Below are 19556 nucleotides of genomic sequence, written 5' to 3'. Positions count from 1 at the left end.
TGAAGGGTAAAAAGGGGGATGTCACAGAAATTAAAATTAAAATCTGGTCACATTGAAGTGAAAAATAGAATGCTGACTTTTAACCACTGACCTGTAAGGATGATGCAGGTGTAATTGCAGATTTCCAGCTGTGTCACAGACACTGCAGGACCTGGAACATTTGTGCCTTTTTTTCCTTGTTTCTTACACACAAACATTACAGTGACTCCCCTGCTCTCTCTTTATCTCTTTTTCCCTTCAGATCTTTGTGTTGTTGATCAGTACCACATCCATGGCTTCCACTGTTAAAAAAGTAATGAATAATATTAATTTTAACCCCGCAATTGTCTTTCCACATAATATTTGCAGAAGATGCTTTCATACACTTCCACCAGAATAGATTTACAGCCAAAAATTAAGCTACTAAGTCAAAGGCAAATTATGAAAACACTGTAAAGTTAAGGAGAGAGAAATTACAGGAAATAAAATTGACAATCATATTGCAAGCACTGAAACTCTTCCTCTTAATCATAAGGCCAGTGGCCTCTGATGGCCAAATAGCTATTTTCTGCTGTATCTGCCTCTCCCAAGAAGTAAAAGCAAGATTAAATAGAGGACAACAAAATGCAGGTCTCACTCAATTGCTGTATGAGACCAACATACTCATTTGCTTTGTACTGTGTGGGTTTAAGAGGGGTTGCAAATCATTGTCTAAACAGAAGGTCTGTCTCTGTGACAAAAATGCATTGACATTTGTGTGCATTTGCTCCAAAACCCCCATTGCAATTGGTGCAAAAACAATAATCCAACCAAATGATATTTCCCCAGATGATTCTCAGAGAACAAGCCCTAAAAAGTACCAAACCTGTTGGGTAGATCCCACTGCTGAATTTACCCCAAATCAAAGCAAAGGTGTAAATCAGGATCTGGCCCTCAAGGAGAGCCCAGAGTGCAACCTGCAGAAGTGTCATCAGGACTGATGGGGCATGGAGAGAACCTCCTGCCCTGACACAGGGAGGCTCTGGTTTCATCCTGCACATCCACCAATCCTACCTGAGCAGGGCTGTGGATGAGGTGAGCAATGGCATTGGCCCATGCAGTCCTCTGGGGGAGAAGAGCTCAGGGCTGAGCTGTGCGATGTGGAGGAAGAGGGTAGAAGTGTAGCAGACCCAAAGGAGGACTGTTCTAGAATCATTCAGATTGGAAATAGACCTCTAAGATCGGCCAGTCCAAGTCCAACGCCCTCCACCGCACCCTGAGGGACTGACCATGTCCCTCAGTGCCACACTGCCACGTTCCTTGAACACCTCCAGGGATGGTGACCCCACCACCTCCCTGGGCAGCCTGTGCCAGCGCATCACCACTCTTTCTGAGGAGAAATTTTTCCTAACATCCAGCCTGAACCTCTCCTGGTGCAACTTGAGGCCATTCCCTCTTGTTCTATCACTGTTACCTGGGAGAAGAGGCCTGGACCCATCTCACTACAACCTCCTTTCTGGGAGTTTTAGAGATCCCATCTGCTGGTGTGAGGCTGATGGGATATGTTCCACTGCATCCCAGTGGACCAGGCAGGCTGCAAATGCTTTGTGCCACAGCACTGCTCTGATTTGGCCTTCCTCATCAAGCCAGGAGATCTGTGCTATCAGCAGAAAGGCTCCTGCAGCACCAGCTCATCTCCTCCCGCATGGAAATATCCCCCAGCATCGAAGGGGCTCGGATCCACAAAGAGGAGCGGCAAGGGAGAGAATCAATTCCTCCCACGTATTTTCTCCAACATAATGAAATAATGCAGGCCACGAATCTGACACTCTGCCTCTCCTGTCGAGAAAGTGAGAGGATGGCTGTGTTTTAACATTAGCTCCTAAGTATAATTTCCTGTAATTGTAAAGCGCTTTAGAGGTACTTGTGAACTTGGGTGGATAGCTCCTAACTAAGTTGATGAATAACCCAGGACTGACTCATCTCCTAAGCAGACCCGGCGCTGAAGGAGGGAACGTGCAGAAAGGTTTTGCCTTCCATTAGCAACACTATCCAAACAACTGACCCTCTCCCTGGGAGATTAGTTCACAGCAGGTGAACTATAATCTGCTCAGATCAGCAGGCAGGGAAAGCATTCATTCCAGCTGCATTACAGCCAGAGCTTTTCTTCTCTTCTCTTCTCTCTCTTTTTTTTTTATTCTCACACATTGTGAGCTCCTGACAAAGGGCTCCAGCTATCAGATCAAGCAAACATTTTGCCACTTATTTGCAGAAATGGTTCTGGCCCTGAGTTGGGATGGTAACCAGCTAAAGACCAGCTGATGAGTATTTTTTCTTGGCATCACCCCCAGCACTTTCACTGCTGGAAAATGGTCATTTGATAATGTCCAGAATAACAGGCAAGCTTTTGATCAGGGTCAATTTTCTGCCAAGAAGCTGTTGCCAATTTATGATGCTAGGGATAATTTGCTGGAAATTATTGTTTGAACATTACTTAGTATTACCATCCATCTGACACACTCAGTTGCCAATTGAAGGACATTTTTCACAAAACAATCACACTATCTCTGACTTTCTGGGCCAGCACCTCAAGAGAATCCTGAAAAGCACCATTAAAAGATGAGTTTATAGTCTTCAATCTGCTGTATATTAGAGCTCATGCACTCACTAGTTTTTATGTCATGCGTATTTTCCTAAAACCATCAGTAGTAAACTCTCTGCTGTCTCACAGCCTGTAACTATCCATCCCTCATCTCTTCCTTCTTTTTCTCTCTCTTTGGCCAACTAACTTATCCCTTCTCTCCTTGCTAATGTCATTACCTACAGGTATCAATCAGCCTTTTCTTCCCTAGCCTGAATAAGCAATGCAGCCAAGCCAGTTTGCCTGGCTGGAGCCACGGACGGCTCAAAGAGACATCTCGTGGCCACATCACATACTGCAAAACGGTTACTTTGTGCATTCAGCATCCGCCGTGTGAAGAAGGATGAGATCAGCCCCAGTATGATCATGGAATCATAGGATCCTACAATCATTTGAGTTGGAAGGGACCCTTAAAGGCCATCTGGTCCAACCCCCTTGCAGCAAACAGGGACACCTACAGCTCCATTAGGTGCTTAGAGTCCAGCCCAGCCTGACCTTGATTGTCCCCAGGGATGGAGCATCCACCACCTCTCTGGGCAACGACCAGCTAAGTGGGCCAAACAGATGAGAAAGTGCCAAAGCACGCACCTAACACAGCACCCACTGCCCCACAGCATGTGCTGCTGCATGAGCAGTGCCCCAGGCTTCCGGAGAGACACAGCTCAGCCCCACTGCTCGTTAGGAAAGGGGTCTAAGCTGATCTTTGTTGGCTCCTGCTAAATGCTTCCTCCATGATTAGCACCAGAGGTGATTTTGATAGCAGGATTCATTGTCAAAATAGCTTATAAAACAATTCCATAAAACTGTGTAAATCTTGTGTTGATCTTACTTTTTACAAGGAGCCTTAAAGCCATATATCCCAGCGCCATTTACAAGGTTGTTGCAGGTGTGGGACCGGCCCTAGAAATATAGCTACTACTTAAACTGTGCATTTTACGAGCCTGGGGAAACATCCGTTTGGACTGTAAAAGGAGCTTTCCAGCCTGCTTGTGCTTTCTGCAAGAGACTATGCCATTGCCCATCAGACTCAGTGCCTCCAGAGCCACAGCCGAGGTGTGGGGACAGGATTCCTTTGTCAACACATCTTCTCAAAGTTTTCCATTACATTGAACTTTGGCTTCAGGAGGAGCTGGGCTCCCCAAGCCCAAATTTCACTGTGAGGTACGGAGCAGGTTCAGACTACTTGCTGCTTTGCTGTTTTGCTGCAGGGTGCAGTCATCCCTCTGGTGAAAACTGCAGACTATTTACTGGTGCTCTGAAGCACGAGTGAACAGGTGGAAAACAGAAGAATGAACAGCCCAATCACATAAATTTGATGGCAGAAGGCATTTAAGTAGGCAATATATACTGCAATTACATAAGAAGTATTTAATAGGCATCAGCCTGAGCCTGCTAGGGATAAAGGAAGAGCCAAGTGAAATCTCTCCCCTTCAGTTAAAATTGACCAGGATTTTAATACCATGTTAATGCTCTGCAACAGCCCCTGTCATGCCATCCTCTGTGCCCTCTGAGCTCTCCTCTGGCTCCCAGTGCAACAACCAAGAGATTGCTCGTATCATGGGGATATATCACAGGATATAGCATCCCATTAGGTCCAAAACCATCATATATCTCTACTGGGCAGGGCACATGGGCAGGTGCCTTCCTGCATCCCAAAGAACATTGTGCTTTTCAGCTGGATACGTGGCTCCCCATTTATTGTCTGGGAGGCAGTGGGTTGTATTTGGGTTTGAGGCTCAGGGACTCTGGGTTTGAACAAGAATTTCTTCTCTGAGCTTCTCCAAGCTGCTCATTTCTTCCTTTAAGGAGCAGAGAGCCTCCTCCATCTCTTTTCATTGACATGGAAAGAGAAACATGGGTGAGCTGCAAAGCAGTCCCACCACTGTGACGTGGGACTATGGCAATCCTCTGCCCGCTGACCCCACCTTCATCCTCCTCCTCGGATGCCCCTTCCCAGCGGATGTGCCTCAGCACCCTCTTATCTCCTGCCCATATCTTCCTTGTAAGACCAAATATTGACACTGTTCAGGAATGCCCCTTGGCTGTGGGCACATCTCCTAACCTGCAAGATAACTCTTGACCTCTCCCCTGATCCCTGAAACATGCAAGATAAATGCAGGAAAGGGTCACAGCGACACACTTAAAAGATGTTTTACAGCAGTGGGATGGTTAAGCCCAAAATATGACTTCTGCTGTGCACCAGCTCATTCTGAAGGGTCTCAGATGCACAGAGATGCAGATGGGTGGATCAGTATCACATAAGGGTAGTGAGCTGTTCCCTAGCTTGCACATTCATTATGTCCCTCAGATTGAATATCAAGCAAAGAAAATCCCTCCTTATTTTCCTAAAACAAGCCTTCTAAAATAGATTCCAGCTCAGGAATTTGACAACATCATAAACCAGTGCAGTGACTGTGACTTGTGATGCCCAAAGAGACACAGAACTGCCTGCTCTGTCCCAGCAGCAGGAGCTCAGGTCTGAGACACCAAGCTGGTGCACGGCCTGGCATCAACCACCTCCTGAGCTGCCACAGCCAGATCTGAGAGATCAGGAGCTGGGTGGTCCTGGAGAGCAACAACTCTCCCTTCAGCCACAGCTATCCTTCCCTCCCCCCGGACGTTTATTTCACCAAGGAGCCTAATGGAAGAATACTTCATTCCCTAGCCTGGCTGAAACTTGCCTGTCTGAGCAATTGGGCAGGGACTGATAGATGAGTGCAGAGGGATCACACAATCCCTGGTTTCCTTCTGGAGACCAGGCTAAAATGGGAGACATGCAGCAGAAAAGCAGAGAGGAAGGCAGGAATAAGTCTATCCATAGTCCCCTGCCCTGTTTCCTGCTCAGTGACATCTCTCAGCAGATGGACACCTTTGGAAACCCTCCAAAGAAGCACTCATTTATCAGAATTTTCTTAAATTGAGATAGAGGGAATTTGGACCGCATATATATTTGGGCATCCTAGAGGGACAAAAAATAAAATCTCTTCTGAGTGCATGCACTGTGATATAGCAGAGACTTTTCTTTCTATCCTTATTAAAGCCATGGACCACCTGTAGACTACATATAGCATGTTTAGCTAAACTACCCGGTCACATCAATCCATCTCCCCATCCCCTTGGTTCTGCCATGGCTCTGCCTGCAAACCAAAGCAGGGCAGGGGAGAAAACGTGTGCTGCTAAAGCAGCAGTGGTCCTTCCAGGAGGTGAAGTGCATAAATTCTGGGTAAAACTAATTTGTTGTCTCCAAAGCTTGTCAGCAAGGTGTTAATGACTGTGGGTAGGAAAGTGCTCTATAGGTTTCAGCACGGTATATTCTTGCAGAGGGGAGAAAAAAGGGTTTTTCAGGGGAGCAGAGGATCAGCCCTTCCTTCATCCACAGGTGCCGGTGCTGGTGAGCGTTGCTCACTAGATGGCGAAGGCTGCCTTCCTCCCTGCACACTGCCCCGCAAAGCAGCAGGGATGCTGCCGGGGATGTAGAAAAGGGCTTGGGTTGCTGAGGTGAGACATAGGGGAGACACTGGGAGCCTGCTGAAGGCAGAGGGGAAGGTTTGGTTTATTAAGGTTCAAATAGCAGCAAGGTTCTCATTGAAGAGATGGTGCCATGTGTTTGAGGACCTCCCTCATGGAATGGACCTTTAGGTGAGGTCCCAGCTGTCAAGGCTTGGCAAGGAGAGAGATACCCCCATGGGCCATTCCTGATGCTTTCCTCCAGCATCAGGAGCCTTCCCTTGTTTTCGCCACCACTGACATGCCCCATAGTTGTCCCTCAGATCTATCTAGGGAGGATACAGGATGACAGAATCATAGAATCACTGAGGTTGGAAAGACCACTAAGATCATCTAGTCCAACCACCAGCCCATGCCTGCGACTGCTCTAAGATGGTCTGTGAGCATCCTGAGTGCCCTAAGTGTTCCTGGGACAAAGAACAGCCTTAGGAGAGGACAGCTACCTGGCAGAGGTGCTCCATGGCAGCATCCCTGAGCCACAACAAGTCTCCCTCAGTGCATGAGCTTCCGGGATCCATTTTACCCCACAGTACATCTTTTGCAGAATAATGCAAGCATTCTGCTATTCAGAAACCAAAGGCTGTTCCTACCCAGATTGCTGCAGTATGAAAATACCTGGAAGGTGCCACTGACATTTTTCCTGAAGCTCTTTTCTGCTTAACAGAAGCAAAGTCACGTTGCTGAGAGACCCCTTAGTAACAGGAAGCAGTTGTCCGGTTTAAAGAACCAGCTAGAAAGCAAACAGCTTTGCCTCCTTTTTAAAGCCCCTCAGGACAATATTTACCTTTCTAAAATATCATTGTGCCACGGCTTTGGGACTTTGCTTGACAAACTTGGGGGTCTCTGAGCAGTTCAAAGTGGGCTTGACCTATAGCTGAGCATGGAAAACAGGAACTGCATATAAATAACTAAATTACAGAGAGATCAATTCTCAGTCAACTCATTAGCAATGCCCGGCGTCTTTAAGTGATAACTCCACTCTCTAAGACCTTTACGTAATTACTTGCACAAGGCACATTTTACCCTTTGGTTCGCAAGTTTCATAAATGAAGGTTAAGTTTACTTAACCACCCAGGATTTACCAGCCATGTTAGAGCATAAAATGCGCATGCTGCCAGGTGTCTCTGCAGAAACTGCCTTGTTGATTCAGAGACTCCAAGGTTAAATGGTAGCTCCTGAGTCCAAGTTAGCTTCCCACTGGGGAACAGCAGGATCTGCACTGTAACATTGTACCACAGTTCAGCCGGGGTTGATTTAACAAGGCTTAGAGTTAAGATAGCAGTGATTGAGAAAACCTGAATGGAAATCAGGATTTTGCTGTACATCGCATCCATAACAGGGATTTTGAGTATGTCACATTATAGTTTGTTACTATGAGATGCTGTGCATTTTTACCCAGCTAGATCTGTGTTTCTGTCCTCCATCTATACATACTATTCACATGTGCACGTCCATAGGATGCATCTTTATGTAGCCTGCATATCTTTTATGCCACACAATCCATCCAAATTCTCAGCTGATGTCCTATAACCGATCTGACAGGTCCCTCTGGCCAAGGATCCATTTGGTGTTTCCAGTGTAGTGGGTCTGTACCTATGTACGGCTCTAACCTGACAGCATTTCATAGAATCATAGAACTGTTTGCGTTGGAAGGGACCTTTAAAAGTCATCAGGTCCAACTACCCTGCAATGAACAGGGACACATACAGCTCCATAAGGTGCTCAGAGCCCCATCCTGCCTGACCTTAAACGTCTGCAGGGATGGGGCATCCACCACCTCTCTGGGCAACCTGTGCCAGTGCCTCACTACTCTTACTGTAAAAAACTTCTTTCTTATATCCAGACTAGATTGCCCCTCTTTCAGTTTGAAACCATTTTCCCTTGTCCTGTCACAACAGATTCTGCTAAAGAGTCCGTCCCCTTCTTTCACATAACCCCCCTTTTGATGGAGTGTCCTGATTGCAATCCATTCCCTTTCACATATATTCAGACTATTAAGTTTTTCGGCCACTTTTGGAGCACCCAACAGTTCCTAACAGAGAAAGGATCGGTTCACAAGTTTGGTTCTTGCGGTTTTCATCCATACCATAACTCATCTGTCACTCAGAGCAACTCACTGGTGTTCTGACAGCCCCGTTATCACCCTCTGATCCTGGGGAAAGAGCATAAAAGCATATGGTAATGTAACCTGCTGCTCCTTTCTAGCCTGACAAAACAGTGACCTGCAGTCAGTCAGCCTCACAGCAGGAGAAAGCTCAGTTTTCCTCCTTCCCCGAACCTACAGAGAAGGTTCAGGCAGCTGAACCAGCAAAACATTAACTTAATTGTATTCTGTTCAAATTCCCACTGCTATCCTTTTTTTTTTTTCCTACAGACCAAAAGAAGATCAATTAACAAAGGTTCCAACACATTTGTTCTTTCTCTGTGTTTGCCCACAAGGTGGACTATACAGGGAGGTCTACAGTTCTAATTCTCCTGTGTGCCCAGAGCTGTGTCCTAAAATTCATGCTTTAGATATCTGATGGCAACAACATCCATTTCTTGAAACATCACAGAGAAATTCATACATGCCAAGGAATTCCTACCAATATTACAGGATATTTCTACCTCCACTTTCCCCAGAATTCATGGAGTTGCAAAGTTATCACCAAAAGAGGACCTCTATCTCCAGGTTTCAAAGCCAAGCAGATAGACAGCCACCACACCTTGGCTGGAGCTTCTCATGATCATAGAAAGGAGTCTAAATGATTTTGATTCACCTGTAAAACTTGGCTTTGTGTCCTAGCTAGGGTTATAACTTGTTACCAGGTTCTCCCAGGTTTCCAAGTTACTTGAAAAGGTAGGTTTTAAACCACGATGCAGCTCATTAGTGATCAGAGTTTGACCACTGCTCATTTGGAAATGTAAGCTCTGCTCACGATGCCAACAAGCGATTGGCACTGTAGATATCAGTGCACAGTGAAAATGGCTTCAACCATTCTATCTACATCACCATTAGACCTGAAATTTTGTGTGAGTCAGTCCCGTTCTGCTGAAATACCCTTGCAGGAAAGGCTAGAGGCAGAGTGAAGCTGAGAAACATTAACGTGAACCAGTGTAAATACAGAATAGTCTTGTTTCATACACACCAGTAAGATGGCCAGTACCCTTTTTACATATATAACACCATATTTAACAAGTTATAATCGTTCCTATTATTGTGACTATAACCTCTGATTAAACACATTCCCCGCACCCAAACAGGATTATAGAATCTCATTACCACTGATTAACCATGTTCATTAATGAAAAGTTGAAAAATAGTAGATGAGAGTTGAACTTCCTACACAATCAGAGAGAACAGGCCAGAACTTCCATCCTCTAAATTTCTGGGTGCTACTGTGCTTGATGTCGTTCCTTAGAGCCTGCAGGTGCAGCCATCATAGTCTAGGGGTACAAACAAGGCAATTTTTGCAAGACGAGGTAATATCTCTTATTAGAACGCATATAATCAGAAAAAGTAGGTCAAGCTTTAAAGCATGAGACCTCATTCAGCTTTTCCATAATTAAAAAACTTCGAGCATTCTACTTGCAAATCAAAGTGCAACGTTAAAGGCGGGATGGAAGTGGTGGTGCAAAGGTTTTGTAAAGAGTTTAACACAATAGACTATAGATTGCAATAACTAAGCATTAGTCTTGGGGAAATAGCTCAGCCTCTGATCTGACATTTTAGCAGCTAAAAGCTCTGGCTAACAGATCCCACTCTGAATTACTCTCTTAAAGCCTTATCGAAAGGAAATGGAGCCTTTTGAAATCGCTGGCATCTCTGGAAGACTGGTTTATCGAATTTCCCCTGGTTCAAGCAGAAAGCCTCTGTTTTCCTCTGCTCTTTAACCTCTTACTTTAAATGTCATTTTACTTTGAACTGTCAAAAGAAGCAGAGAGGGAAGCAGCTAGCTTACCATCAGATGGAGGTGAAAGCTGAAACTTTACCCGTCCTTAGTGAGCTTATCCACATATCAATGGCATGTTACTCCAGTGTGTTTATTTTTATGACTAGAGCATATCCCTTAACCTCAAGGATCCGAACATTTCCCTGGAATGTACAGACGTTTTGTATCATTTATTTCCCAGTGGCCCTTCCCCACACCAGCTACACACATGCATACATAAACACACACGCTTTTATTCACATTCTCTTGATCACGGCGGTATACACAACCAGACAACAGCTTTACACACACACATTCCTATCCATATCATCAGTCTTATCTAGCCTTTTGTGTAAAATACAATTGCACACCAGCCATCTTCCTTAGCTGATCTTTAAGGTCCCTTCCAACCCAAGCAGTTCTGTGATCCCCCCTCAGAAGTCCTAAAGCTATTAGGACTCAGTGCAGCTTTGCTCTGGTATAACTGTGCCCCCTTGCCATATTACCTGGGGATCAAATGAGACATGACTAAGCCCTGAGGTTGTATTCAAGCTCTGGTATAAGTGGCCAGCTGATGGTTGGACTCTTTTATCAGTTTGTGCTGCTTGCTGTGGGCCAGGTTCTTCAGCTGGCGTGAATCAGTGTAACTTCACTGAGGCCATGAAAAATGAGGTGCGTAAGTTAAGCATCTGTCTCAATGGCTGATGTTTATCTTTGCTCCCATGGCCTCGATTGCACTTAAGATGAATATAAACCCATGAAAACGGAGTTTAATGGGCTGAATTTTACTCCGTTTGATTGCTACACCAAGTTCAACAGATGCGCATGTTACAAATAATCTGTCATGCTCTTAGGCGCGTTCCACCCCAGGCCACAAAATGTTCACAGTAATTGAAATATATAGCCAAATTCCAAGCTAGTATAAATCTCCACTGATGTCAAGGCGTATGGAAATCCATATGATTTGAGGGCTGTAGGAAAAAAAAGAATGTATTCCAGTGAGAGAGTTACGCAGCTCAATCTGATTAGTCTATCGGAGAGATTAAGAGGTGACTTCACTAGGATGTCCAAGTGCAGCTGGAAAAAGAAAATACCAGGTATAGAGTGGTTGTTTAATCTAGCTGAGAAAAGCCCATTGAGATTCAATGCTTGGAAGTAAATGCCGGACAAATTTGAATAAGCAATAAAGCATAGATTTTTCAACAGGGAGTCATCAATCAAAGGATAGGGTGGGCTCCATCGCTGAAAGTCTTCAGACCAAGTTCAGATGTTTTTCTTCAGAAGATAGTTTCATTTGGCACAACTACTGGGTTCAATGTAACAGTAACAATATCAGTTTTTTCAACCGGAATGAATTAAGATCGAGACAAGTCATTATATTATTGATAGGATTAAATTTACTACAGATTTATTTAACTCCCGCTTGAAAATGCTTGCAGGACTACTAAGTGAAAAAATACAGCACAAACCACTGAACTTGATATAATACAGAACAGAAGGTCAAACTAATGATCCCTTATCTTCCTAACTATGTATTTACTTTAAAGCTTCTGTTATTCCTGAAGTCACATCAGCTTTAGAGCTGCAAAACTGAATTCTGTTACTTTCCTTCCAGTTATAATGCAGGAAAAGAGATGAGCACTCTGAAGTCCAAGAGAAAAGATATTATCACACAGAAATAAATCTGAATCCCACTCAGTGTTCTATATTTTGCTAGAACTGCTTTTCTCTGTAGCAAAATCGCTGGTTTTCAATGGATCCCAACTGTTAAGTGCCGTGGTTGCACCAAGTCAGAACATTTATCCCCAAAAAGGCCCAGGTGCCAAGATAATTTAAAAAATAGTTTCCAAAAAATGTCTTTGCACCATCTGTTCTCTAGCAGTGTTGCATTCCTCAAGCCACGATGTCATCAGCTTCTCATTATTATTCTTAACAGTTCTTCTAAGTCAATCAAAATCAAAGACAGAACAACAGATTTGGCGTTTTTGTGCTCTGTTTGCACGCTACATTGTGCAGGAGGTATATAAGGTTATTTGGTTATTTCCATTCATGGCTCTTTGGCAGCAGGGCTTGAGTTCAGAACCCCAACTTGTCAAATAGATTGTGATTATATGCTATAGATGAAAATCTAAAATTGAGTTGAGATGGGATGGAGTAAAACCAGCTCACTCCAGGCAGCTTTCTAATTTGAGCCATTGATTCAAATCCCACCCAGAACCCACAGTGCAATGCAAGATCCCTGAGTCCCTTGGGAGCCAGTCCCGTCTTGTCATTGAAGTCAGCAGGACACATGAAGCAATAATAACAACAAATGTGACTCTGCTGGAAGTTTGGGAAGGTTTTAAACCATGGACATCCCAATCCAAGATGCACCCTCATCTTTTACAGTACATTACAGGGGGTATTTTGAAGCAGAACAGGGGGCTGCCAGTGCTGGGACCTTGCATTTGCTGAGCATGCTTTTGGGAGTGGTGATATCTGCAAGGAAAAGGTTGAGGGAAACCATTCTCCAGATGCAGAAATGAAACCCACTTCCCAGCAGCAAAGTCCTGAAGTCCAGAACTCACAAACACAGTATCATTATCCCCGTGGCTCTGCTCAGCAGGATAAGGTTCAGCAGCACTGCTACGGCTGCAGGGAGACAACAGCCAAACTCCATCCAGATGGGGTCCCACTGACTCTGAGAAAGGCCCAGCCCCTGGGGACATCTGTGTGGTATTTTGAGGATAAAATGGCTAGAGCAGGATTCTAGTCTTGTATGAAGCTATATCAGGCTGGAATATTAATTTTGTTATTCCAACATGGCCATCACACCACCTTGCCTCCATAGGGATCCTACACTTGCAGAGAAAACCCTTGAGCCTGCCCAGCCAGCAGACAGCTCCTCAGGCTGGAAAAAAGGAACTGTGCTTCTGGTTTTGCTGCTCCATGGCCTTGGGTGTTTTCCACCTCAAAAAGAGTTTGAGGAAAATGCAGGAGAACCGGTACAGAATAGGTATGTACTTTTTTTCCCTAGAAAGCTCAAGCTCAAAGCAGCAGGGTTTCTCCACTATAGAGTGCCAGAAAGCAGAAGCAGGTAGAAATCATTCCGTAGCAGAGACCATGGTCGGTACTTGGCAAAGAGATCTCTGAACACTTCAGTGACCAGGGAGGTGGTGGGGTCACCATCCCTGGAGGTGGTCAAGAACTGTGGGGATGTAGCACTGAGGGACGTGGTCAGTGCGCATGGTGGGGTGGGTTGGGGTTGGACTGGATGGTCTTAGACATTTTTTCCAACCTTAATGATTCGATGATTCTAATCCCACAATAGCTTTTACTACAAATCCCTGCTTCCTGAGCCCATCAGACAGGCAAGCACTGAGTACTTCACAGTGTTAAGCTGAACCAGAGCCATTGGGGAAATCGCTGCATGGTGATTTGTAAACCTACAGCCAACGTGTTGCCCAAATCCCACCACAACCCCTCTGTATGAGAGGGACAAGCCTGAGTCAAAGGCTGGAAAACTGTCCCATTCTCTCTTCCATCTGTTTGTTTCTGATTATTTTTCACAGCAATCACAAGGGAAAATAAATGTACCTCATTATACCAGAGACGGGAAAAGAAATACGCTTGATGGTACATTAAAGAAATTTTTTCTTTCCTTTCAAAAACAACAGTTCAAATAAATTAATAGGCCTGGTCGGATGAGTATGAGTCACTTTCAGTACAAACGAACCACAAAAGCTGGAAATCTGTTTTTAAATTTAGTAGAGAAGGCAAAAAAGAAATATATACATATATGAAATAATCCATGGATTTTTTGAAGTATGCGTTATTACCAATGATCAGAAGAGAACTATAAACTTCCAACATCAGAGATCATAACGTTACCTTTAAGCCATGGCCAAGCAGTAAACAGAGCTCTTTAGTGACCAAATAATTACAGAGCTTGAAATTGAAAGATTATACCGTGTAACTAATGCAGAGAATAAACTCCACTCCACATGTTTTTACAGCTTGATACTCCATTAATGTTAATAGATTTTTTTTCTGACAGTTTGCATAGATTTTGTCTTTGCAAAAGTTCTTCCTTATTGACTTCTCAGATTACTTTTTTCATAACCTGAGATCAGCTGATGTGTCTCTGTCTGCCCATACTCTATTTTTCTGGATTTATCTCATACACAGATATCCTCCCCAAAACATGAGCTGATTTTCTGTGAATGTACATGTGTTTCCTATTGACAGCTGTGGGATCCGTGTGGGTGTTTGTCTCCAGCTCACAAACACGCACATGCAGATCCATATGCACTTAGTACTACCACTCTCTTGGAAGACTGGAGTTTAAATGATTTCTCCAATATCATATAAGAAACGGTAGGAGGGACCAGGAGAAAATACTGTTCTCTGAAGCAGCAACCCATTACATTATAAGAGACATTTTCTTTCTACAGCCCTAAACAGCTCCTGAGGACAATCGTAATGTGCACCCCTGGCTTTAGATCACAGTCGCTTTAGCAACACACAAAAAGACACGCAAGCTCTTCTCTGCCCTGGCTTAGCTCCCACAGCCTCCAGCTTTTTGTTCAGTTCTACATGGTCACGGAGCCCAGAAGTGCAACCAGCAACCCAGCTTTCCCCAGGCTCAGCTGCAGCTCACCTCTGGGGTTATTTTTCCTTTCTTGGGCTTTAAAAAACAGCTTTCGGTGCATTTCAAAACGATTCACATCTCTAGCAAAAGAACCCTGCCAATATCAAAATTCTGTGGTTTTAGAGAGTATATATAGGTGTACATATGTATCTGTATGCATATACAGTGAGTGCCTACACTTACAATACAACTTTGCAAAGAAATAGTCAATATATACTGCGAGTAAACACACACAGACATATAAATCAGGTTCAAGAGACATTGTTTTCCCATACCTCAGCCCCAAAGACAGCTGATGTACTGGGGATGGAAGATGCTGACCAGACAGAGCTGTAGTGTGGGATAGTCCCAAGAGTTAATCGACTATGAAGGATCTGCCTCTCTGCCTACGCCCCTTCAAACGTGCTGAATGCCATCGGTGGGTTAAAACAAAACCCACGAGCGGATTTCGGCTCTCCTGTGCCCCGTGAGCCCATTCCTCGGTCTCCGCAGCCGCCTCCCTTTCTTAAAATAACGTTTGCTTAAAGCGCATCGCCGCCTGCATTTAGCCGCGGAGCTTCGCTTTGCGCTTCCCCCTCCTCTTCGGGCAGCGAAAACCTGGGACCCCCCGGGGCAGCGGGAGAAGCGGCGCTCCGAGTTACAAACATACGGCAAGCGGGGGTCGGAACCAGGTGATCTTAAAGATCCCTTCCAACCCAAACCGTTCTAAGATTCTAGAAGCATCCATAAACGTACGAACGCGGAGCTCTTTTCTGACTACTTAGACACCCTACCTGTGCATGCAGGGTGTTTAAAGATACCCGTGATCGTGTGCACCGTATATCACGTGCCAATGCTAGAAATTGTAAATCTAATTCTCGAAGTTCACGTTTAAGACTGCAATTCGTACAAATACGGGTAAGAAATTTAGATGGGGGGTGCGCTTAAATTAAGGTTGTACAAACATCCACTTCGAAGCGTTCTGCTGTTTGTAGAACTGTATACACAGCAATCCCGAATTACAAGTGATGTGTCCATAATGCGTCTCATACGCAGATTTCATCGTACAATTCGCAAATGTATCTTGTAACCAGTTACGAATTTGACATGTGTCTCGTGTACATACACGGATACAATTGCGAGGGTGAGCGCTAAGCTGCAGGGAAATGAGCAGGACGAGGCAGGAAACACAAGCCCCGGGAAACCATCGATCAGAGCAAACCCCCCCGGGGGACACGGGCACGGCGCGTCGGGAGCGGTGGGACCCCGAGCTCGGGAGGGGCAGCGGACAGAGCTCCGCAACGGAATCGACCTCAAGATGTGAGAGAAACAAAGAAAAGTCGTATCGAGACAGAACCGACAACCTCAGCCCCTCCTTGGTGGCAGGGAAAAAAAAAGCAATCGGAGGAGAGAAAATGCTAAATTTGGTTGATTCGGGACTGACGTTTTTGGGCATTCCTGCAGGATGATTTTGCGTCGGGCGATGTGAATGTGCAAAGCACCTTTCGGGGGTGCAGCTGCAGACATCTCTGCTGTTCTGGAGCAGCACGGATTGGAGGAAGGATAGGAAAATTACAAAGGAGGTGTTGCAGAGTAGAAAGAACGGAGGGAAAGGAGAGATGCTAAAAAAGAATGGAAATGTACATATCTATATATGTGTGGCAAATGATGAGAAAGACAGAGAAGGACTGCGCAGTGGGAAGGGTTGGAGTGCTGAGTGGGATGATTTTGCCCCGACTAGAGCAACGGTGGGGGCAAAAGGAAGGGGAAAAAAAGAGCAAAAAAAAAAAAAAAGAAGAAGAAGAAGAAGGAGGATAGAAAGAAAGAAAAATACAAAGCAGGAGAGCCCCAGCTGTGCGCCAGGTGTTGGAGCCCGGCGGCTGGGAAGCGGCCCGGGACCGCGGCAGGATGCAGCCCCGCAGCCAGGCTCCACGCGTCCGGGCAGAGCGCTGCCTTGGCTTCTGCTCGCTAATGACCACCAGCTTGATTTGCTAATTGGAAGTGCCTGGCATTACCGTGCCCCGAGGCGCACCGGGAGGGCACGGCCACCCCTCTCCTCCCGGGACCACCCCGCTCGGAGCAGCCTGGCACGGAGCCGCCTTCCCCGTGTGCACCTGCACCGGGCCGGGGGAACAGGGGCAAACCGCTGTTGCCCACCCCTCCCAAACCAACCCCACCGTCCTGACGCCGCACCCACGAACCGGGCGCTGCTCTTGAGCAAATCCCGCAGGATCCGCTCCTTTTAAACTAACGCAGCGAGACGTTTCTTTTCCCGATTTTTTAAAATTATTTTTCCAAATCATTTTTATTTTATTTTACTTTTTTTCCACCCGGGAGCGGCGCCGTTCCCACAGAACCGCTGCATTTCCCTCGGCGGGGAGCAGGGGGTGCAGCGGGACCGCGCGGCTCGGGGGGATCGGAGCAAGGGAACCGGCCGGGCTTCTCCAACTGGTTTTTCCCTTTTTTTTTTTTCTTTTTTCCTTTTTATTTTCCTTCCTTCTTTTCTTTTCTTTCTGATTTTTTTCCTTTTTTCCCCCCCCCCTTTTATTCTTTTTTTTTTCCTTTTTCTTTCAACCTATCCCTGGGGCGAAGTGAGCGAAGCCTCCCCAGCATTCACCACTTTTGAGCCTCGGTATCTCCTTTGGAAAGACGCGGAAAGGTAGATTTATTGGCCCCAATCAGCAAATCGTTTAGATCATTACGAGCCCATTACCGAGGGACAGGCAGGGCCAGGAGAGACGTTGGCCACATCTCATCCTGTGAACCAGTGCCTTTGAAAACCAAAGGAGAGGAAAGTGACCTGGGGGAAATCCCCTGCCATCCTTTTCCTATTTAGGAGTGTCCTCTCCCTCCCTTTTTCTCTCCTTTGTTGTATTCCTTCAGCCTCCTCGAGGGGGAGGGCAGGGGGTGGGCCAGTCCCCCCTAAATCTGGTGTCCCAACCCTTACCTAGAGCCCTTCCAGCATCATTTGCGGTAAGGGAAATGTGTCCTCCCAGCAGGGCCTACGGGATGAAGCAGTTACGCTGGTTTTAGAGGTTTCATCTATATCCCCACCATTACTATCTTCTACATCCTTTTCCCTTCAGTTCTTTTTCTTAGTGAAAACATCGGGGATTCAGCGCTGCTCACGCTGGAGGAGGTTGCCATGCTCAGGCTTTGGAAGTACATACCATCAGGAAGGCATTTGGGACAGAGCTTTTTGGTTCTGGATCTGCTTGCATCTACACTAGGGATCCAGCTTGGAGGGAGGGAAAGGGGGCAACTCAGCCCCCAGAAAATCAGGACTCCCACAGCACCCACAGTGGGACCCTGATGTGGCATCCTGCAGCATCTCTCATACTTTCTGTGGGTACCAGGGATGCTACCAGCCACACGGAGCTGGGGGGCTGCGCATATCCTCATGGTGAGGCCAGAGAGACCCTTGTCCCCCCCTCACCCCTTTTACCTCCACCCCAGTAATTATGCAACCTCTCCTGACCCTGCTTTCTATCCCTTTTATCCTGGCCTCAGTGCCTGTTCGCCCAAGCAGGCAGGGCTGAGCCGTTGGAGATTGCTCCGAGGTCCTTCCATCTGGCACTTTCTCTCTGTTCCTCCACTCAATAAATAAAATAAGGGTCACTTTTTTTTTTTTTACCTTTTTTTTTTTTTTCCTTTTTTTTTTTTTTTTTTGGATCACACACCAAGGCCCATCACAAATGAGACCCCCGAGGCTTTGATGCCTGTGTTTGGACACAAGCAATTATCTCTAATTATTGTTTTGCTTTTCAGTTTGCCCAACTTTCCAACAGCCTTGAAAAGAAACTTCAAGGAGGGGGTTCAGTGGACTGAATGAGACATTTCTCCAAGAAAGCCCCTCCCAGAGCCCCCTCTCGCTACCATATTGAGAGAAACAAAATCTTCACAAATGTTTAAGTACAATATGGGTTTGGCAAGGGGGTTTCTTTTCTTTTTTTTTTTTTCTTTTTTTTTTAAGATGATTTCTAAAGACACGGGAACATTTGTACAAATAAGGCGCAGATGGGAGTGGGGCGGGGGAGCACGCTGGAGCTGAATATCTGGGAAGGGAGGTGAAATGGTTTTCAGCTGGGAAGGAAGTGGAGAGACAGAGATTAAAACCCCCTTAGACTTTCCCACCACTCATAAATAATACATTATATTGCACTTATTGCTTTCTGCTCACTGAGGAGCACTGGGCAAAGGCCTCGAGTCCCACAGAAAATTCACAGTCTGGGGGAATGGCAGGATCGGGAGGCGGTGATATTTTAGGAAGCCGTCGGAAAGGATGGGAGACTAAAAACAACATGCCAAATCTGTGCTGCTGCATGTGGCACACACCTGTGTACTCACACATGGCTACGCATGCAGGTTTTCTCCTCCTGGCAAAATGCATGAGAACATCTGTACCTACTCACACATACACGTAGATGCAAGCATGCAGCCTGGACACAAATAAGCTCAGAGACCTTTATACACCAGTATTGCACATACATATATACACTGGAGACAAGTGTGCCCAGAGAGATGTGCATATATACACTCATAGCCATGCATGCACATATGTGTATGCACGCAAGGAGGTGGGCAAAAGACGTAGACAAAGAGGTGGATGCACTTGTAGTAACAAGCACATCCCCCTGCACTGTACGTACAGACGGTAACTCCCCTGGATTCACTAAAGTCATTCCAGAGTCAGTAAAGCCACTTTGTAAAGTGAAGATCATAACAACAACTCTGCACTGCAGGTTTTCCGCTGAAAATCCAAAGGCTGTGTGTTTTCACTGCTACCCCACGGTTTATTTAGCAATCCTTCACAGTAACCAGAGCACACTAAGCAAAACATCGACAGCCTTGCTAGGATCATCTGAAGGGCACCGATCACTTTCTGCAGCTAAAATTCTCTGCAAATTGGTGCCATCCAGTCACTAGTTCT

The 19556-nt window shown here is 45.7% G+C and overlaps 1 long non-coding RNA gene across 1 annotated transcript in view; it reads right to left on the bottom strand.

Moving 5' to 3' along the window:
• Positions 1-19556, bottom strand: part of LOC110402496 — a 69864-nt gene that overhangs the window by 22542 nt on the left and 27766 nt on the right. Inside the window, exon 2 of the long non-coding RNA XR_002441127.1 lies at positions 92-281. This is a non-coding gene — a long non-coding RNA (uncharacterized LOC110402496). The remainder of the gene's footprint in view (positions 1-91; positions 282-19556) is intronic.

The sequence above is a fragment of the Numida meleagris genome, chromosome 7 (assembly GCF_002078875.1).
Source record: "Numida meleagris isolate 19003 breed g44 Domestic line chromosome 7, NumMel1.0, whole genome shotgun sequence".
NCBI lineage: Eukaryota > Metazoa > Chordata > Aves > Galliformes > Numididae > Numida > Numida meleagris.
The sequence above is the reverse complement of the archived record's forward strand: the minus strand, read 5'-3'. Positions and strand labels throughout refer to the sequence as shown.